At 38.8% G+C, this 19,697-nt stretch overlaps 1 non-coding gene across 1 annotated transcript; it reads right to left on the reverse strand.

The window, feature by feature from the left end:
• Positions 1–246: 246 nt before the first annotated feature.
• Positions 247–354, reverse strand: LOC112739754 (small nucleolar RNA R71). The gene has a single exon (XR_003170691.1). It is a non-coding gene; the product is annotated as a small nucleolar RNA R71 (small nucleolar RNA).
• Between the last annotated feature and the right edge of the window lie 19,343 nt (positions 355–19,697).

The raw sequence follows: 19,697 nt of genomic DNA on the forward strand, positions 1-19,697 counted from the left end.
AACTGCAAGTTTCATGGACTTCCATCTGAAGATCCTTTTCAGTTCTTAACTGAATTCTTACAGATATGTGATACTGTTAAGACTAATGGAGTAGATCCTGAAGTCTACAGGCTCATGCTTTTCCCTTTTGCTGTGAGAGACAGAGCTAGAATATGGTTGGATTCTCAACCTAAAGATAGCCTGAACTCTTGGGATAAGCTGGTCAAGGCTTTCTTAGCCAAGTTCTTTCCTCCTCAAAAGCTGAGTAAGCTTAGAGTGGATGTTCAAACCTTCAGACAGAAAGAAGGTGAATCCCTCTATGAAGCTTGGGAGAGATACAAGGAACTGACCAAAAAGTGTCCTTCTGACATGCTTTCAGAATGGACCATCCTGGATATATTATATGATGGTCTGTCTGAATTAGCTAAGATATTTTTGGATACTTCTGCAGGTGGATCCATTCACCTAAAGAAAACGCCTGCAGAAGCTCAAGAACTTATTGACATAGTTGCTAACAACCAATTTATGTACACTTCTGAGAGGAATCCTGTAAGTAATGGGACGCCTCAGAAGAAGAGAGTTCTTGAAATTGATACTCTGAATGCCATATTGGCTCAGAATAAAATATTGACTTAGCAAGTCAATATGATTTCTCAGAGTCTGAATGGAATGCAAGCTGCATCCAACAGTACTCAAGAGGCATCTTCTAAAGAAGAAGCTTATGATCCTGATGAGCAGATAATTTATACGCATTTTGGCATTGTTTTTACTTAGTTTTTAGTATGATTTAGTTGGTTTTTAGTATATTTTATTAGTTTTTAATTAAAAATTACATTTCTGGACTTTACTATGAGTTTGTGTATTTTTCTATGATTTCAGGTATTTTCTGGCTGAAATTGAGGGAGCTGAGCAAAAATCTGATTCAAGCTGAAAAAGGACTGCTGATGCTATTGGATTTTGACCTCCCTGCACTCAAAGTGGATTTTCCGGAGCTACAGAACTTCAAATGGTGCGATCTCAATTGCGTTGGAAAGTAGACATCCAGGGCTTTCCAGCAATATATAATAGTTCATACTTTGCTCAAGGATAGACGACGTAAACTGGCATTCAACGCCAGTTCCATGTTGCAGTCTGGCATCCAGCGCCAGAAACAAGTTACAAGTTGGAGTTCAACGCCAGAAACAGGTTACAACCTGGCGTTGAACGCCCAAAACAGCCTAGGCACGTGAGAATCTTAAGTCTCAGCCCCAGCACACACCAAGTGGGCCCCAGAAGTGGATTTCTGTACTATCTATCATAGTTTACTCATTTTCTGTAAACCTAGGTTACTAGTTTAGTATTTAAACAACCTTTAGAGATTTATTTTGCATCTCATGAAATTTTTAGATCTGAATTTTATACTCTTTGATGGCATGAGTCTCTAAACCCCATTGTTGGGGGTGAGGAGCTCTGCAGCGTCCCGATGAATTAATGCAATTATCTCTGTTTTCTATTCAAACCCGCTTGTTCCTATCTAAGATGTTCATTCGCGCTTCACTAAGAAGAAGGTGATGATCCGTGACACTCATCACCTTCCTCAATCCATGAACGTGTGCCTGACAACCACCTCCGTTCTATATTAGATTGAATGAGTATCTCTTAGATTCTGTAATCAGAATCTTCGTTGTATAAGCTAGAATTGATGGCGGCATTCATGAGAATCCGGAAAGTCTAAACCTTGTCTGTGGTATTCCGAGTAGGATTCAAGGATTGAATGGCTGTGACGAGCTTCAAACTCGCGATTGTTGGGCGTAGTGACAGACGCAAAAGAATCAATGGATTCTATTCTGACATGATCGAGAACCAACAGATGATTAGCCGTGCTGTGACAGAGCATTTGGACCATTTTCACTGAGAGGATGGGAAGTAGCCATTGACAACGGTGACACCCTACATACAGCTTGCCATGGAAGGAGCCTTGCGTGTGTGAAGAGGAGTACAAGAGAAAAGCTGAAATAAAGAGGACAAAGCATCTCCAAAACCCCAACATATTCTCCATTATTGAGTAACAAGTATTTATTTTATGCCCTTTGACTTTTTACAATTAAAACTAAGAATTATTATTGATATTATATCCTGACTAAGAGTTACAAGATAACCATAGCTTGCTTCAAGCCAACAATCTCCGTGGGATTCGACCCTTACTCACGTAAGGTATTACTTGGATGACCCAGTGCACTTGCTGGTTAGTGGTACGAGTTGTAAAAAGTGTGATTCACAATTCGTGCACCGAGTTTTTGGTGCCGTTGCCGGGGATTGTTGAGTTTGAACAACTGACGGTTCATCCTGTTGCTTAGATTAGAAAAATTTTGTCTTTTGGGTCAAAGTCTTTTTACTTTCTTTTCAAAAAAATCTTTCAAAAATTTTTATTTTTCTTTATTAATCTGTAATTTGTCTTTGAGTCTTTTATTATTGTTCTTGTTAGAATTTTAGAATCCTTATTTTCTTTTTCAAAATTTATTTTTTTATTTTTTTTTGAAATTTTATTTTTCTTTTACTAATAATTGAATTTTTCTTGTTTGATCTTTAGTTTTTCTTGTTCTGTTTCTTTTCTTGTTTTTCTTGTGCCTTTTCAAAACAAGTGTTACATTTACAGCCTAATTGGCTAGAGTGTTGGTCTATGTTCTTGGTAATTGGGTATCTTCTTTTTAAAATTTTTTTTAAAATAATTTTTCTTTGATTAAATCTTGTGCCAACCTTTAAGTTTGGTATTTTCTTGTTAATCTTCTATAATTTTCGAAAATTTTATTGAGGTTTTCTAAAAATTTTAAGTTTGGTGTTCTTTCTTCATGTTCTTGTGTTCTTGTGAGTCTTCAAAGTGTTCTTGAGTCTTCCTTGTGTTTTGATCTTAAAATTTTTAAGTTTGGTGTTCCTTGGTGTTTTCCCTCCAAAATTTTCGAAAACAAGGAGCATTAGATCTAAAACTTTTAAGTTGTGTGTCTTTTGTGTGTTTTTCTCTTTCATCATAAAATTCAAAAATAAAAAATATATCTTTTCTAACTATTTTTAAGCAAATATTTCGAAATTTTTTTCTTAAAATTCAGATTTCAATTTCAAAATTTTATCTTATCTTAGTTTTAAAAAAAAATTTCAAAACTCAAATCTTTTTCAAAAAAATTCATATCTTTTTCAAAATCTTATCTTATTTCAAATTCAAATTTCAATTTTCAACTTCCAAAATTCAAAATTCAAATTTTAAAATTTCAATTTTCAAACTTAAAAATCAAATCTTTTCAAAATTTAAATCTCTTTCAAATCCTTATCTTATATCGTTGACTTTTTCAAAATTCAAAATTCAAATTTTCAAATTTCAAAATTCGAATTTCAAATTTCAAAAATTTAAAAATTCAAATTTTAATTTTCAAATCTAAAATTTAAATTTAAAAACTTCCTAACCACTTTCTCTCTCTTCATTTTTCGAAAATCCTTACCCCTTATTTTTCAAATCTTTTTAATTAATTAATTATTTTAGTTTTCAATTTCCTTTTAATTTCTAAACTTATAGTCGAATTTTCACTTATTTTATTTTATTTTATTTTATTTTAATTTCAGTTTTTTAAAAAAAAATATTTACAATACACATCATCTCCCTTTCTCCATCATGGACCTAAGTGGAAATGAACAGTCCAGAAGGACTCTGGGGTCATATGCTAACCCCACTACTGCTTCATATGCGAGTAGTATCTGTATACCCTCCATCGGAGTCAGTAGCTTTGAGTTGAATCCTCAACTCATTATCATGGTGCAGCAGAGTTGTCAGTATTCTGGTCTTCCACAGGAAGAACCTACAGAGTTTCTGGCACAGTTTTTACAAATTGCTGACACAGTATATGATAAGGAAGTAGATCAGGATGTCTACAGATTATTATTGTTTCCATTTGCTGTAAAAGATCAAGCTAAGAGGTGGTTAAATAACCAACCTAAAGCTAGCATAAGGACACGGAAACAGCTGACAGAAAAATTCCTGAATTAATACTTCCCTCCAAAATGGATGACACAGCTAAGGCTGGACATCCAAGGCTTTAAACAAGGAGATAATGAATCTCTTTATGATGCCTGGGAGAGATACAGAGAGATGCTAAGAAAATGCCCCTCTGAAATGTTTTCAGAATAGGTGCAGTTAGACATCTTCTATTATGGGCTTACAGAGAAAGCTCAGATTTCTCTAGACCACTCAGCTGGTGGATCTATACATATGAGAAAAATAATTGAAGAAGCTCAAGAGCTCATTGATACAGTTGCCAGAAATCAGCATCTGTACCTAAGCAGTGAATCTTCCATGAAAGAAGAGGCTAAAACAGTAACTGCTGAACTCAGTCCTGCAGAACAAATTACAGAATTCAACCAACAATTAGACTTTCTAACAAAATAGCTGGCCGAATTCAAGGAGATACTACAAGACACAAGAATGGCTAATCTGAATATGGAAGTACAGTTGAAGCAAACAGAACAGCAGTTATCAAAACAAATAACAGAAGAGTGCCAAGCAGTTCAATTAAGAAGTGGGAAAACATTAAATACCTCACTTCAAGGCAGTAGGAAGCCAAGAAATGAACAACCGGCTATCCAAAATCCCTATGAGGACAGTAAGAGCCCAGAGAGGAATAACTCTGGCGTTCAAACGCCAGGAACAAGTAAGGAGTTGGTGTCCAACGCCACTCCAGCTTCCAACCCTGGCTTTCAAATGCCAGTGAGGGATCAGACACCTGCAAGTGCTGATAATAAATCCCTCAAGAAGGCTTCTCAACCTACCTCTGTAGGAAATAAACCTGCAGCAACTAAGGTTGAGGAATACAAAGCCAAGATGCCTTATCCTCAAAAACTCTGCAAAGAGGAGCAGGATAAGCAATTTGCCCGCTTTGCAGACTATCTCAGGACTCTTGAAATAAAGATTCCGTTTGCAGAGGCACTTGCAAATACCCTCTTATGCCAAGTTCATGAAAGATATCTTGAGTCATAAGAAGGATTGGAGAGAAACTGAAAGAGTTCTCCTCACTGAAGAATGCAGTGCAGTCATTCTGAAAAGCTTCCTAGAAAAGCTTAAAGATCCCGGGAGCTTTATGATACCATGCATATTAGAGGGTAACTGCACCAAGACAGCTCTATGTGATCTTGGGGCAAGCATCAACCTAATCCCTACATCCACTATCAGAAAGCTTGGCTTGACTGAAGAGGTCAAACCAACCCGGATCTGTCTTCAACTTGCTGATGGCTCCATTAAATACCCATCAGGCATAATTGAGGACATGATTGTCAAGGTTGGGCCATTTGCCTTCCCTACTGACTTTGTAGTGCTGGAAATGGAGGAGCACAAGAGTGCAACTCTCATTCTAGGAAGACCATTCCTAGCAACTGGACGAACCCTCATTGACATCCAAAAAGGGGAGATAACCCTGAGAGTCAATGAGGATGAGTTTAAGTTGAATGTTGTCAAAGCTATGCAACATCCAGACACATCAGACGACTGCCTGGGCGTTGATATTATTGACTCCCTGGTGAAAGAGGTCAATATGACTGAGAGTCTCGAATCAGAGCTAGAGGACATTTTTAAAGATGTTCAGCCTGATCTGGAGGAACCAGAGGAAATAAAAGAACCTCTGAAAACTCCTCAGTAAGAGGAGAAACCTCCTAAACCCGAGCTCAAACCACTACCACTATCCCTAAAATATGCATTTCTGGGAGAAGGTGACACTTTTCCTGTAATCATAAGCTCTGCTTTAGGGCCACAGGAACAGAAAGCACTAATTCAGGTGCTAAGGACACACAAGACAGCTCTTGGGTGGTCCATAAGTGATCTTAAGGGCATTAGCCCAGCCAGATGCATGCACAAGATCCTATTGGAGGATGATGCTATGCCAGTGGTTCAACGACAGAGGCGACTAAATCCCGCCATGAAGGAGGTGGTGCAGAAAGAGGTCACTAAGTTACTAGAGGCTGGGATTATCTATCCTATTTCTGATAGCCCCTGGGTGAGCCCTGTCCATGTTGTCCCTAAAAAAGGAGGAATGACAGTGGTTCATAACGAAAAGAATGAACTGGTTCCTACAAGAATAGTTACAGGGTGGCGTATGTGTATTTACTACAGAAGGCTCAATACAGCCACCAGGAAGGATCATTTTCCTTTACCATTCATAGACCAGATGCTAGAGAGACTAGTAGGTCATGAATATTACTGCTTTTTGGATGTCTATTCAGGTTACAACCAAATTGCAGTAGATCCTCAGGACCAAGAGAAAACAGCATTCACATGTCCTTCTGGCATTTAAAAGCCAGAAACAAGCACCAAGCTGGCGTTTAACGCCAGAAACAAGCATCAGTCTGGCGTTAAACGCCAGAAACAGGCTACATTTGGGCGTTTAACGCCAGAAACAGGCAGCAGTCTGGCGTTAAACGCCAGGATTACACAGTAAGGGCATTTTGTACGCCTAATTGGAGTAGGGATGCTAAATCCTTGACCCCACTGGATCTGTGGACCCCACAGGATCCCCACCTACCTCACCATTCAAATTCAAACCATTTTCCTCCCAAACCCACCCAACACACTTCTATCTCCTCCATCTTCTCCACTTCTTTCTTCTTTTGCTCAAGGACGAGCAAACCTTTTAAGTTTGGTGTGGTAAAAGTATTGCTTTTGTTTTTCCATAATTCAGTGGTAGAGCAATTGACTGTAGATCAAAGAGCTATGAGGAAAGAGCAACAAAGGCAAGGAAGAGACATAGAGGAGCTCAAGAGCACCATTGGTTCTTCAAGAAGAGGAAGATGCCACCCTCATTAAGGTGGACCCATTCCTTAATCTCCTTGTTCTTATTTTCCTATTTTTCGTTTACTATGCTTCATGTTTAATTATGTTTGTGTCTTTACTATATGATCACTAGTATCTAAGTGTCTATGTCTTAAAGATATGAATGACCTATGAATCCATCACCTTTCTTAAATGAAAATTGTTTTCTGAAAAAGAAAAAGAAGTACATGAATTTTGAATTTTAAAATAGTTTAATTATTTTGATGTGGTGGCAATACTTTTTGTTTTATGAATGAATGCTTGAACAGTGCATATGTCTTTTGAATTTGTTGTTTATGAATGTTAAAATTGTTGGCTCTTGAAAGAATGATGAAAAAGGAGAAATGTTATTTGATAATCTGAAAAATCATAAAAATAATTCTTGAAGCAAGAAAAAGCAGTGAAGAATAAAGCTTGCAGGAAAAAAATGCAAAAAAAAAGAGAGAGCAAGAAAAAGAAAAAGCAAGCAGAAAAAGCCAAAAGCTCTTTAAACCAAAAGGCAAGAGCAAAAAGCCAATAGCCCTTAAAACCAAAAGGCAAGGGTAATAAAAAGGATCCAAGGTTTTGAGCATCAGTGGATAGGAGGGCCTAAAGGAATAAAATCCTGGCCTTAGCGGCTAAACCAAGCTGTCCCTAACCATGTGCTTGTGGCGTGAAGGTGTCAAGTGAAAACTTGAGACTAAGCGGTTAAAGTCGAGGTCCAAAGCAAAAAGAAGAGTGTTCTTAAGAACCCTGGACACCTCTAATTGGGGACTCTAGCAAAGCTGAGTCACAATCTGAAAAGGTTCACCCAGTTATGTGTCTGTGGCATTTATGTAACCGGTGGTAATACTGGAAAACAAAGTGCTTAGGGCCACGGCCAAGACTCATAAAGTAGCTGTGTTCAAGAATCAACATACTGAACTAGGAAAATCAATAACACTATCTAAATTCTGAGTTCCTATAGATGTCAATCATTCTGAACTTCAAAGGAAAAAGTGAGATGCCAAAACTGTTCAGAAGCAAAAAGCTAATAGCCCCGCTCATCTAATTAACACTGATCTTCATAGATGTTTTTGGAATTCATTGTATATTCTCTTCTTTTTATCCTACTTTGTTTTTAGTTGCTTGGGGACAAGCAACAATTTAAGTTTGGTGTTGTGATGAGTGGATAATTTATACGCTTTTTGGCATTGTTTTTACTTAGTTTTTAGTATGATTTAGTTGGTTTTTAGTATATTTTTATTAATTTTTAATTAAAAATCACATTTCTGGACTTTACTATGAGTTTGTGTATTTTTCTATGATTTCAGGTATTTTCTGGCTGAAATTGAGGGAGCTGAGCAAAAATCTGATTCAGGCTGAAAAAGGACTGCTGATGCTGTTGGATTCTGACCGTCCTGCACTCAAAGTGGATTTTCTGGAGTTATAGAAGTCCAAATGACGCGCTCTCAATTGCGTTGGAAAGTAGACATTCAGGGCTTTCCAGAAATATATAATAGTGCATACTTTGCTCAAGGATCGACGACGTAAACTGGCGTTCAATGCCAGTTCCATGTTGCAGTCTGGCGTCCAGCGCCAGAAACAAGTTACAAGTTGGAGTTCAACGCCAGAAACAGGTTACAACCTGGCGTTGAACGCCCAAAACAGCCCAGGCACGTGAGAAGCTTAAGTCTCAGCCCCAGCACACACCAAGTGGGCCCCAGAAGTGGATTTCTGCACTATCTATCATAGTTTACTCATTTTCTGTAAACCTAGGTTACTAGTTTAGTATTTAAACAACTTTTAGAGATTTATTTTGCATCTCATGACATTTTTAGATCTGAATTTTATACTCTTTGACGGCATGAGTCTCTAAACCCCATTGTTGGGGGTGAGGAGCTCTGCAGCGTCCCGATGAATTAATGCAATTATCTCTGTTTTCTATTCAAACACGCTTGTTCCTATCTAAGATGTTCATTCGCGCTTCACTAAGAAGAAGGTGATGATCCGTGACACTCATCACCTTCCTCAATCCATGAACGTGTGCCTGACAACCACCTCCGTTCTATATTAGATTGAATGAGTATCTCTTAGATTCTGTAATCAGAATCTTCGTGGTATAAGCTAGAATTGATGGCGGCATTCATGAGAATCCGGAAAGTCTAAACCTTGTCTGTGGTATTCCGAGTAGGATTCAAGGATTGAATGGCTGTGACGAGCTTCAAACTCGCGATTGTTGGGCGTAGTGACAGACGCAAAAGAATCAATAGATTCTATTCTGACATGATCGAGAACCAACAGATGATTAGCCGTGCTGTGACAGAGCATTTGGACCATTTTCACTGAGAGGATGGGAAGTAGCCATTGATAACGGTGACACCCTACATACAGCTTGCCATGGAAGGAGCCTTGCGTGTGTGAAGAGGAGTACAAGAGAAAAGCTGAAATAAAGAGGACAAAGCATCTCCAAAACCCCAACATATTCTCCATTATTGAGTAACAAGTATTTATTTTATGCCCTTTGACTTTTTACAATTAAAACTAAGAATTATTATTGATATTATATCCTGACTAAGAGTTACAAGATAACCATAGCTTGCTTCAAGCCAACAATCTCCGTGGGATTCGACCCTTACTCACGTAAGGTATTACTTGGATGACCCAGTGCACTTGCTGGTTAGTGGTACGAGTTATGAAAAGTGTGATTCACAATTTGTGCACCAGATCCTGAGAACCCTGCAATAGTAGAGGTGAATTACATGGGTGAACCATATGGAAACATCTATAATCTCTCATGGAAGGATCAACAAAAGCCTCAACAAGGCTTTAATAATGGTGGAAGAAACAGGTTTAGCAATTGCAAACCTTTTCCATCATCTACTCAGCAACAGACAGAGAACTCTGAACAAAATACCTCTAATTTAGCAAACTTAGTCTCTGATCTATCTAAGGCCACTCTGAGTTTCATGAATGAAACAAGGTCCTCCATTAGAAATTTGGAGGCACAAGTGGGCCAGTTGAGTAAAAGGATCAATGAAATCCCTCCTAGTGCTCTCCCAAGCAATACAGAAGAAAATCCAAAAGGAGAGTGCAAGGCCAATGATATAACCATCATGGCCGAATCCAAGGAGGAAGGGGAGGACGTGAATCCCAACGAGGAAGACCTCCTGGGACGTCCAGTGATCAACAAGGAGTTTCCCTTTGAGGAACCAAAGGACTCTGAGGCTCATCTAGAGACCATAGAGATTCCATTAAACCTCCTTACGCCCTTAATGAGCTCTGATGAGTATTCTTCTTCTGAAGAGAATGAGGATGTTACTGAAGAGCAAGTTGCCAAGTTCCTTGGTGCAATCATGAAGCTGAATGCCAATTTATTTGGTAGTGAGACTTGGGGAGATGAACCTCCCCTGTTCACCAATGAACTAAATGCATTGGATCAACTGAGATTGCCTTAGAAGAAACAGGATCCTGGAAAGTTCCTAATACCTTGTACCATAGGCACCATGACCTTTGAAAAGGCTCTATGTGACCTTGGGTCAGGAATAAACCTCATGCCACTCTCTGTAATGGAGAAACTGGGAATCTTTGAGGTACAAGCTGCTAAAATCTCATTAGAGATGGCAGACAATTCCAGAAAATAGGCTTATAGACAAGTAGAGGACGTGTTAGTAAAGGTTGAAGGCCTTTACATCCCTGCTGATTTCATAATCCTAGATACTGGGAAGGATGAGGATGAATCCATCATCCTTGGAAGACCCTTCCTAGCCACAGCAAGAGCTGTGATTGATGTTAACAGAGGTGAACTAGTCCTTCAATTGAATGAGGACTCCCTTGAGTTTAAAACTCAAGGACATCCTTCTGTAAACATGGAAAAGAGGCACAATAAGCTTCTCTCAAAACAGAGTCAACCAGAGCCCCCACAGTCAAACTCTAAGTTTAGTGTTGGGAGGCCACAACCAAACTCTAAGTTTGGAGTTGAACTCCCATATCCAAACTCTAAGTTTGGTGTTGGGGAGTCTCAACAATGCTCTAAACATCTGTGAGGCTCCATGAGAACCCACTGTCAAGCTATTGACATTAAAGAAGCGCTTGTTGGGAAGCAACCCAATTTTTATTTATCTAATTTTATTTTTATTTTTGTGGTTCTTTCATGTTTTATTAGGTTCATGATCATGTGGAGTCACAAAATAAATAGAAAAATCAAAAACAGAATCAAAAATAGCAGAAGAAAAATCACACCCTGGAGGAAGGGCTTACTGGCGTTTAAACGGCAGTAAGGAGCATCTGGCTGGCATTCAACGCCAGAACAGAGAATGGATCTGGCGTTGAACGCCCAAAACAAGCAGCATCCTGGCGTTCAGACGCCAGGAATGCACACTGAGGAAAGCTGGCGCTGAACACCAGAAACAAGCATAGAACTGGCGTTCAACGCCAGAAACATGCTGCATCTGGGCGCTGAACGCCCAGAACAAGCATCAATTCGGTGTTTAAACGCCAGAATTGCATGCAAAGGCATTTTACATGCCTAATTGGTGCAGGGATGCAATTCCTTGACACCTCAGGATCTGTGGACCCCACAAGATCATCTCAGCATCTGTGGACCCCACAGGATCCCCACCTACCTCCACTCATACTCTTCCCTCTTCTCAATGTTCATCCTCTCTTCCCAATAAATACCCTTCCCCAAAACCCTTCACCAATCACCTCAAGCTCTCTTCCCTATTACCTATTCACTACTCACATCTACCCACTCTTCCCCATAAACCTACTTCATACACCCCACCTACCTTCAAAATTCAAAATCACTTTCCCACCCAAACCCACCCTAAATGGCCGAACCTAACCCCTCTCCCTTCACTATATAAACCCCTCCATTCTTCTTCAATTTCACACAACACAACCCCCTCCTCCTCTTCTTGGCCGAAACACATCTCTCTCTCCCTCTTCTTCATTTCTTCTTCTTCTTCATATATTCTTTCTTTTCTTGCTCGAGGGCGAGCAATATTCTAAGTTTGGTGTGGTAAAAGCATAGCTTTTTGTTTTTCCATTACCATTGATGGCACCTAAGACCGGAGAATCCTCTAAAAAAGGGAAAGAAAAGACAAAAACTTCTACCTCCGAGTCATGGGAGATGGAAATATTCATCTCCAAAGCTCATCAAGACCACTTCTATGATGTTGTGGCCAAGAAGAAGGTGATCCCTGAGGTCCCTTTCAAACTCAAGAGAAATGAGTATCCGGAAATCCGACATGAAATCCAAAGAAGAGGTTGGAAAGTTCTAACAAAACCCATCCAACAAGTCAGAATTCTAATGGTTCAAGAGTTCTATGCTAATGCATGGATCACTAGGAACCATGATCAAAGTAAGAACCAGAACCCAAAGAATTATCTCACCATGGTTCGGGGGAAATACTTAGATTTTAGTCCGGAAAATGTGAGGTTGGTGTTTAACTTGCCTATGATGCAAGGAGATGCACACCCCTACACTAGAAGGGTCAACTTTGATCAAAGGTTGGACCAAGTCCTCATGGACATATGTGTGGAAGGAGCTCAATGGAAGATTGACTCAAAAGGCAAACCGGTTCAACTTAGAAGACTGGACCTCAAGCCTGTGGCTAGAGGATGGTTGGAGTTCATCCAACGCTCCATCATTCCCACTAGCAACCGATCTGAAGTTACTGTGGATCGAGCCATCATGATTCATAGCATCATGATTGGAGAGGAAGTAGAAGTTCATGAAGTCATCTCCCTTAAACTCTACAAAATAGCCGAAAAGCCCTCCCCCTTGGCAAGGCTAGCTTTCCCTCATCTTATTTGCCATCTATGTTACTCAGCTGGAGCTTTCATAGAAGGAGACATTCCCATTGCGGAAGAAAAGCCCATCACTAAGAAAAGGATGGAGCAAACAAGAGAGCCCACTCATGGAGCTCAAGAAACACGTGAGGAAGCTCATCATCAAGAAATCCCTGAGATACCTCAAGGGATGCACTTTCCTCCACAGAATTTTTGGGAGCAAATCAACACCTCCCTAGGAGAACTAAGTTCCAACATGGGACAACTAAGGGTGGAACATCAAGAGCACTCCATCATACTCCATGAAATTAGAGAAGATCAAAGAGCTATAAGGGAGGAGCAACAAAGACAAGGAAGAGACATAGAAGAGCTCAAGGACATCATTGGTTCCTCAAGGAGAAAATGCCACCATCACTAAGGTGGACTCATTCCTTGTTCTTAAACTTTCTATTTTTCGTTTTCTTATATTAAATGTTTATCTATGTTTGTGTCTTTATAACATGATCATTAGTGTCTAAGTGTCTATGCCTTAAAGTAGTGAATATGAATCCATCACCTCTCTTAAATGGAAAAATGTTTTAATTACAAAAGAACAAGAAGTACATGAGTTTCGAATTTATCCTTGAACTTAGTTTAATTATATTGATGTGGAGAAAATACTTTTTGTTTTCTGAATGAATACTTGAACAGTGCATATGTCTTTTGAAGTTGGTGTTTTAGAATGTTAAATATGTTGGCTCTTGAAAGAATGATGAACAGGAGACATGTTATTTGATAATCTAAAAAATCATAAAAATGATTCTTGAAGCAAGAAAAAGCAGTGAATACAAAAGCTTGCAGAAAAAAAAAAGAAAAAAATGGAGAAAAAAATAGAAAAAGAAAAAGCAAGCAGAAAAAGCCAAAAGCTCTTAAAACCAAAAGGCAAGAGCAAAAAGCCAATAACCCTTAAAACCAAAAGGCAAGGGTAAATAAAAAGGATCCCAAGGCTTTGAGCATCAGTGGATAGGAAGGCCTAAAGGAATAAAATCCCAGCCTAAGCGGCTAAACCAAGCTGTCCCTAACCATGTGCTTGTGGCGTGAAGGTGTCAAGTGAAAACTTGAGACTGAGCGGTTAAAGTCAAGGTCCAAAGCAAAAGAAGAGTGTGCATAAGAACCCTAGACACCTCTAATTGGGGACTTTAGCAAAGCTGAGTCACAATCTGAAAAGGTTCACCCAATTATGTGTCTGTGGCATTTATGTATCCGGTGGTAATACTGGAAAACAAAGTGCTTAGGGCCACGGCCAAGACTCATAAAGTAGCTGTGTTCAAGAATCAACATACTGAACTAGGAGAATTAGTAACACTATCTGAACTCTGAGTTCCTATAGATGCCAATCATTCTGAACCTCAATGGATAAAGTGAGATGCCAAAACTATTCAAGAGGCAAAAAGCTACAAGTCCCGCTCATCTGATTGGAGCTATGTTTCATTGATATTTTGGAATTTATAATATATTCTCTTCTTTTTATCCTATTTGATTTTTAGTTGCTTGGGGACAAGCAACAATTTAAGTTTGGTGTTGTGATGAGCGGATAATTTATACGCTTTTTGGCATTGTTTTTAGTATGTTTTTAGTAGGATCTAGTTACTTTTAGGGATGTTTTCATTAGTTTTTATGTTAAATTCACATTTCTGGACTTTACTATGAGTTTGTGTGTTTTTCTGTGATTTCAGGTATTTTCTGGCTGAAATTGAGGGAATTGAGCAAAAATCAGATTCAGAGGTAGAAGAAGGACTGCTGATGCTGTTGGATTCTGACTTCCCTGCACTCAAAGTAGATTTTTTGGAGCTACAGAACTCAAAATGGTGCGCTTCCAATTGCGTTGGAAAGTAGACATCCAGGGCTTTCCAGCAATATATAATAGTCCATACTTTGGCCGCGTTTAGACAACGCAAAAGGGCGTTGAACGCCAGTTCTACGCTGCAGTTTGAAGTTAAACGCCAGAAACACGTCACAAACCAGAGTTGAACGCCAGAAACACGTTACAAACTGGCGTTCAACTCCAAGAATGACCTCTCCACGTGTAAACTTCAAGCTTAGCCCAAGCAAACACCAAGTGGGCCCTGGAAGTGGATTTATGCATCAATTACTTACTTCTGTAAACCCTAGTAACTAGTTTAGTATAAATAGGACTTTTTACTATTGTATAAAGGGGGATCTTTGATCAGTTTTATACTATCTTAGACTTTCATGGGGGCTGGCCATTTGGCCATGCCTGGACCATTATCACTTATGTATTTTCAAACGGTAGAGTTTCTGCACTCCATAGATTAAGGTGTGGAGCTCTGCTGTTCCTCATGATTTAATGCAAAGTACTACTATTTTCTATTCAATTCAGCTTATTCCGCTTCTAAGATATCCATTCGCACCCAAGAACATGATGAATGTGATGATTATGTGATGCTCATCATCATTCTCACTTATGAACGCGTGCCTGACAAACACTTCCGTTCTACATGCAACCAAGCTAGAATGAGTATCTCTTAGATATCTAATACAGGGGACCGAGTCCGAGTTATTAGTATCTTCGTGGTATAAGTTAGAACCCATGGATGGCCATTCCTGAGATCCGGAAAGTCTAAACCTTGTCTGTGGTATTCCGAGTAGGATCTGGGAAGGGATGGCTGTGACGAACTTCAAACTCGCAAGTGCTGGGCATAGTGACAGACGCAAAAGGATTGTAAATCCTATTCCAGTATGATCGAGAACCTCCAGATGATTAGCCATGCCGTGATAGAGCATTTGGACCATTTTCACAGAGAGGATGAGATGTAGCCATTGACAACGGTGATGCCCTTACAGAAAGCTTGCCATGGAAAGGAGTAAGACTGATTGGATGAAGACAGCGGGAAAGCAGAACTTCAGAGGAACGAAAGCATCTCTATACGCTTATCTGAAATCCTCACCAATGAATTACATAAGTATTTCTATCTTTATTTTCTGTTTATTTATTATTATTATTCGAAAACTCCATAACCATTTGATATCCGCCTGACTGAGATTAACAAGATGACCATAGCTTGCTTCATACCAACAATCTCCGTGGGATCGACCCTTACTCACGTAAGGTTTTATTACTTGGATGACCCAGTGCACTTGCTGGTTAGTTGTGCGAAGTTGTGAAGTTATGTTTGGACCATGGTATTGTGCATCAGTTATTGGCGCCATTGCCAGGGAGAGAACGAACAACAAATTTTACAACCTCAGAGTAACAATTTCGCATACCAGCAGGGCTTTGCAGAGCCCCCAAACATCAATTCTAAGTTTGTTGTTGGGAAGCCATCAACAAGCTCTAAGCACAAAGGTACCAAGAAGAAAGTACCTAAAGGCTGGAAGGACAAGAAAGTCCCAACTGAAGGCCTCTCACCTGGCATGAGAGTTGTCTTTACCACGAAACCCGTCATACCACATACAGTGAGTTGTATACTATCTCTAGAGCATGTGGAGCTCTTTCATGAGAAGACAGGAAGAAAGTTCACTGTAAGGGGCGAATATCTGAGCCCATACTCACCTCCGTAAGGAGCTAACCGTCAAGCTAGTGATGTTAAAGAAGCGCTTATTGGGAGGCAACCCAACCTTAATTAATTATTTTTATTTTCTTTTATTTTCTTTTTCTTTAATTTATAATTTAGGTTCGTGATCATATGCAGCAGTCAGAACAGAGACAGAAATGTCAAAGCAGAGAAAATAGAACACTCTGGATGGAGTGTTACTGGCGTTGAACACCAACCAGGGAGCAGACCCTGGGCGTCCAACACCGCAAATAGGCAGCATTGCTGGCGTTGAATGCCAGCCAGGGAGTAGACCTTGGGCGTTCAAACGCCAGTGCAGAGGGCAGAAAATCTGGATTACCTAGCCTCTCAGGACCAGTGGGTCCCACAGCATCTTTACCTACCCTACTTATTCCTTCTTACTTTCACACTTCTCCATACACACTTCCCTACAAACCCTAGCGCAATCACATCCATATCACTTCCCCAAAACCATCATAACTCCCACCAACCCCACCCACTTCAAAATCAAATTTCCCACCCAATTCCCCACCCATGACCGAACCCAACCCTACCCCCCTCATATAAATACCCCTCTTCCACTACAAGAAAAAGCAATATTTGTAACAAAAATATTGTTACAAAAAATTGGAATTTTGAAACAAAAGGATTTTGTAACAAAAAAAGGGGCCGTTGCAGTATGTCCCGTTACAAAAATTTTTTGTAACAAAAAATGAAACTGTTATAATTCAAAGTAATATTTTGTAACAAATTTTTCTGATACAAAAAACCAAAAGTCATTACAAAAGTGATAACAAATTTTGATCTTCAAAATATTTTTGGTGACAATATATTTTTTCCTATCATAAAATTTTGTTACAAAATGTAACTTGATTTTGTAACATTTTTTTCTTTAGTTACAAAACACTATATATTTTGTAATAATTTTTTTAAATAAAAATTACACACATAATTTGCCAAATTATATTAGTTTTTTAATTAATTAATATATTAACTAATTTACTCAACAAGTCAACATTTATATAATATATAATAACATAGATAGTTCAAATATCTTTTATTTAACTAAGATTGTTTTATAAGTCTTCAACATATATACTTTAAAGTACAAACTAACAAGACACATTGAAGAACCCTAATGAACTAGATAGATACATAGGACAAGAAAAACAAGGAATTATAAATCTTCAAAATGTAAACTACAAATTACGAACTCCATCATGTTCATAGAGCTCCTTTCTCATGGAGAAGCTTCTAATAAGTGCCACACACCTGAAAAGACCACCAACCAGAAAATACTAGCTTAATAAACATGATTTGTTTTTTCTTTAAAAATGCACAGGAAAAATAAAAAACTATACTCATATTATTCAACAATGAATACGAACTCTAAAATTCTTACCATGTCCTTTCCCAACCCCATGGCTTCTAGTAACTCATTTTGTCCAGCATTAGAATGATAACATGCTATATATTACTACTTAATAAATCACTCCAAAGTCAGTTGCATTATAAATTAATAGTTAGGAATACCTTTCTGCATATGGGTGTATATATAGAGTAATAAATATAAACTGATACAGCTCTTCCATTAGTTCCGTGACTAGATGGCCCTGGGCTAGAATGAGTGCTTACAATTTCTTGCTCTTCACCATCTGCCTGAGCTGAAATATTCTGCCAAACAAGTGATAGACAAGAAGATTATGTATAGTCACAAAAAGAAAGTAACAATTAACAAAATAACAAATTGAAAAATTTTATAACAGGGAAAAGTCATATTTTTAGTCCTTGATAAACTCATACAGTTAATAATAAAGAATAAAAATAAGCCCCCACCAAATTGGTTTTCATTCTCCTAAAGATGATGCTGATCATTTATGTCAGCATAGCCTTTGATGTTGCTTGGTTTATAGGACTCTTGCTACAAAGACAAAGAATGAATCTGACTACTATAGATTAATAACTAATTAACTATAAGCATCAAAGACAACATAGAAATGAGTAATACTTTTTTAGTGCAATATCATAGAAATGAGTAATACCTATTTAGTGCAATATTGTAGCATACTCTGATAACTCCCAAGAAGGGTTCGCCATGCACTGAATAACACAAAATAAGGATCATTAATTATACAAAAAGAAGAAAGAAATATGTAAATAAATACATACGAACAAGAGAAAAAAGTGGCCTAGAGAACCATGGTGTGGTTTGAAAACCAGAGGACCGATATGATTATCAGGGTGACATAGCTGTGTAAACTGCAATACTCTAAGCTTCGAGCTGAAATGAAAGCAGTCATGTATTGTCTCTATTGATGGAGTTTTCTCCCTTTTCCTTAACACAGCAGTTTTGCATAATTATTTACTAGTCATGCCTAATCAGAGCACTCACAAGTTTCAATTCTCAATTTTTGTGTAATTGAATTGCCATAGAAAGATGAGGAGATTTAACTTAAATGAAAAACTAATAGTGAAACAGATTTAAATGAATTTCGGCAGCATTTCAGTAGCAATTTAGGATATTTCCCAAATTCACTCAATCAAATCAATTTCCATATGAATACAATAACAATTAAACAAAATTCACATATTCATCTATATGAAATAAGCAACAAACAACTGGAGTGCACAATCTAAATTCATCATCATCATTGCACAAACTAAATTCACATAACAGCAGTAGTTCACAATTCGATTCAGAAACGAAGAAAATCATTATCATCCAATCACAGATTCACAAAAATTCAAACAACATTCATGATCATTCAACAAACAATTACAAAAAATTTATTCCAAACACATTAAAAATAGCAAAATTTTTCTAGACCTAATTCCTCTACAAACTATGTTCAGTATACCTAACAACCTAGAATCCACTACAACATGCATATCTAACTAAGCAGTAAATGACATGGGAATGTAGAAGCAGAACAGGGGAAATGGGACAGGAAGAAATGGTGGTGAGGAAGCAGCGTCGGCCGCAGATGACTCCCTTTCCCGTCGTTCTTCCTCTTCTCCTCTGGTGGTGGCATTCACGGCAGGAACCCCTGACAGAACCGGCACTAGCTTCAAAAGGGCTACTGAGATAACAAACCCTAATGAAAGAGAAGCGAAATTTGAGTAGTAGTAGTGGCGCTGGTGGCTCTGGCCGCAAGGACGCGACACCGGTTCACCTCCAGCGACGGTAAGCTCGATCGACGGCAACTAGGTGCGGCAGCGGTAACAGAATCGGCTTCCTTTCTCTCAGGTGCTTTACTGGCTTCCGTCAATCTCTCTGTCAGCGCCACTCTCCCTTTCTCCTTCAAGCACAACGGTAGCAAAACTAACGGCGGCGACGGCAACGCATGGCAGCGACGAGGACGAACAGCATGAACGTCTCCGTCGAACTCTCTCTCTTTGTGGTTCTGCTTCTCTCTCCTTCTCCCCCGTGGTGATTCGATGGCGGTTCTGGTGGCAGTGACGCCCACCGCGCTGTCTCCCTCTTCCCCCTCCTTCTTCCCTCGCGGTGATTCGGTCCCCCCCCCCTTTTCTTTCTTTCCTTTCATCGTTTTATGAAATTAGCTTAAAATTTAGAAATTTTAAATTTAGGA

Source organism: Arachis hypogaea, chromosome 13 (assembly GCF_003086295.3).
Source record: "Arachis hypogaea cultivar Tifrunner chromosome 13, arahy.Tifrunner.gnm2.J5K5, whole genome shotgun sequence".
Taxonomy (NCBI): Eukaryota; Viridiplantae; Streptophyta; class Magnoliopsida; order Fabales; family Fabaceae; genus Arachis; species Arachis hypogaea.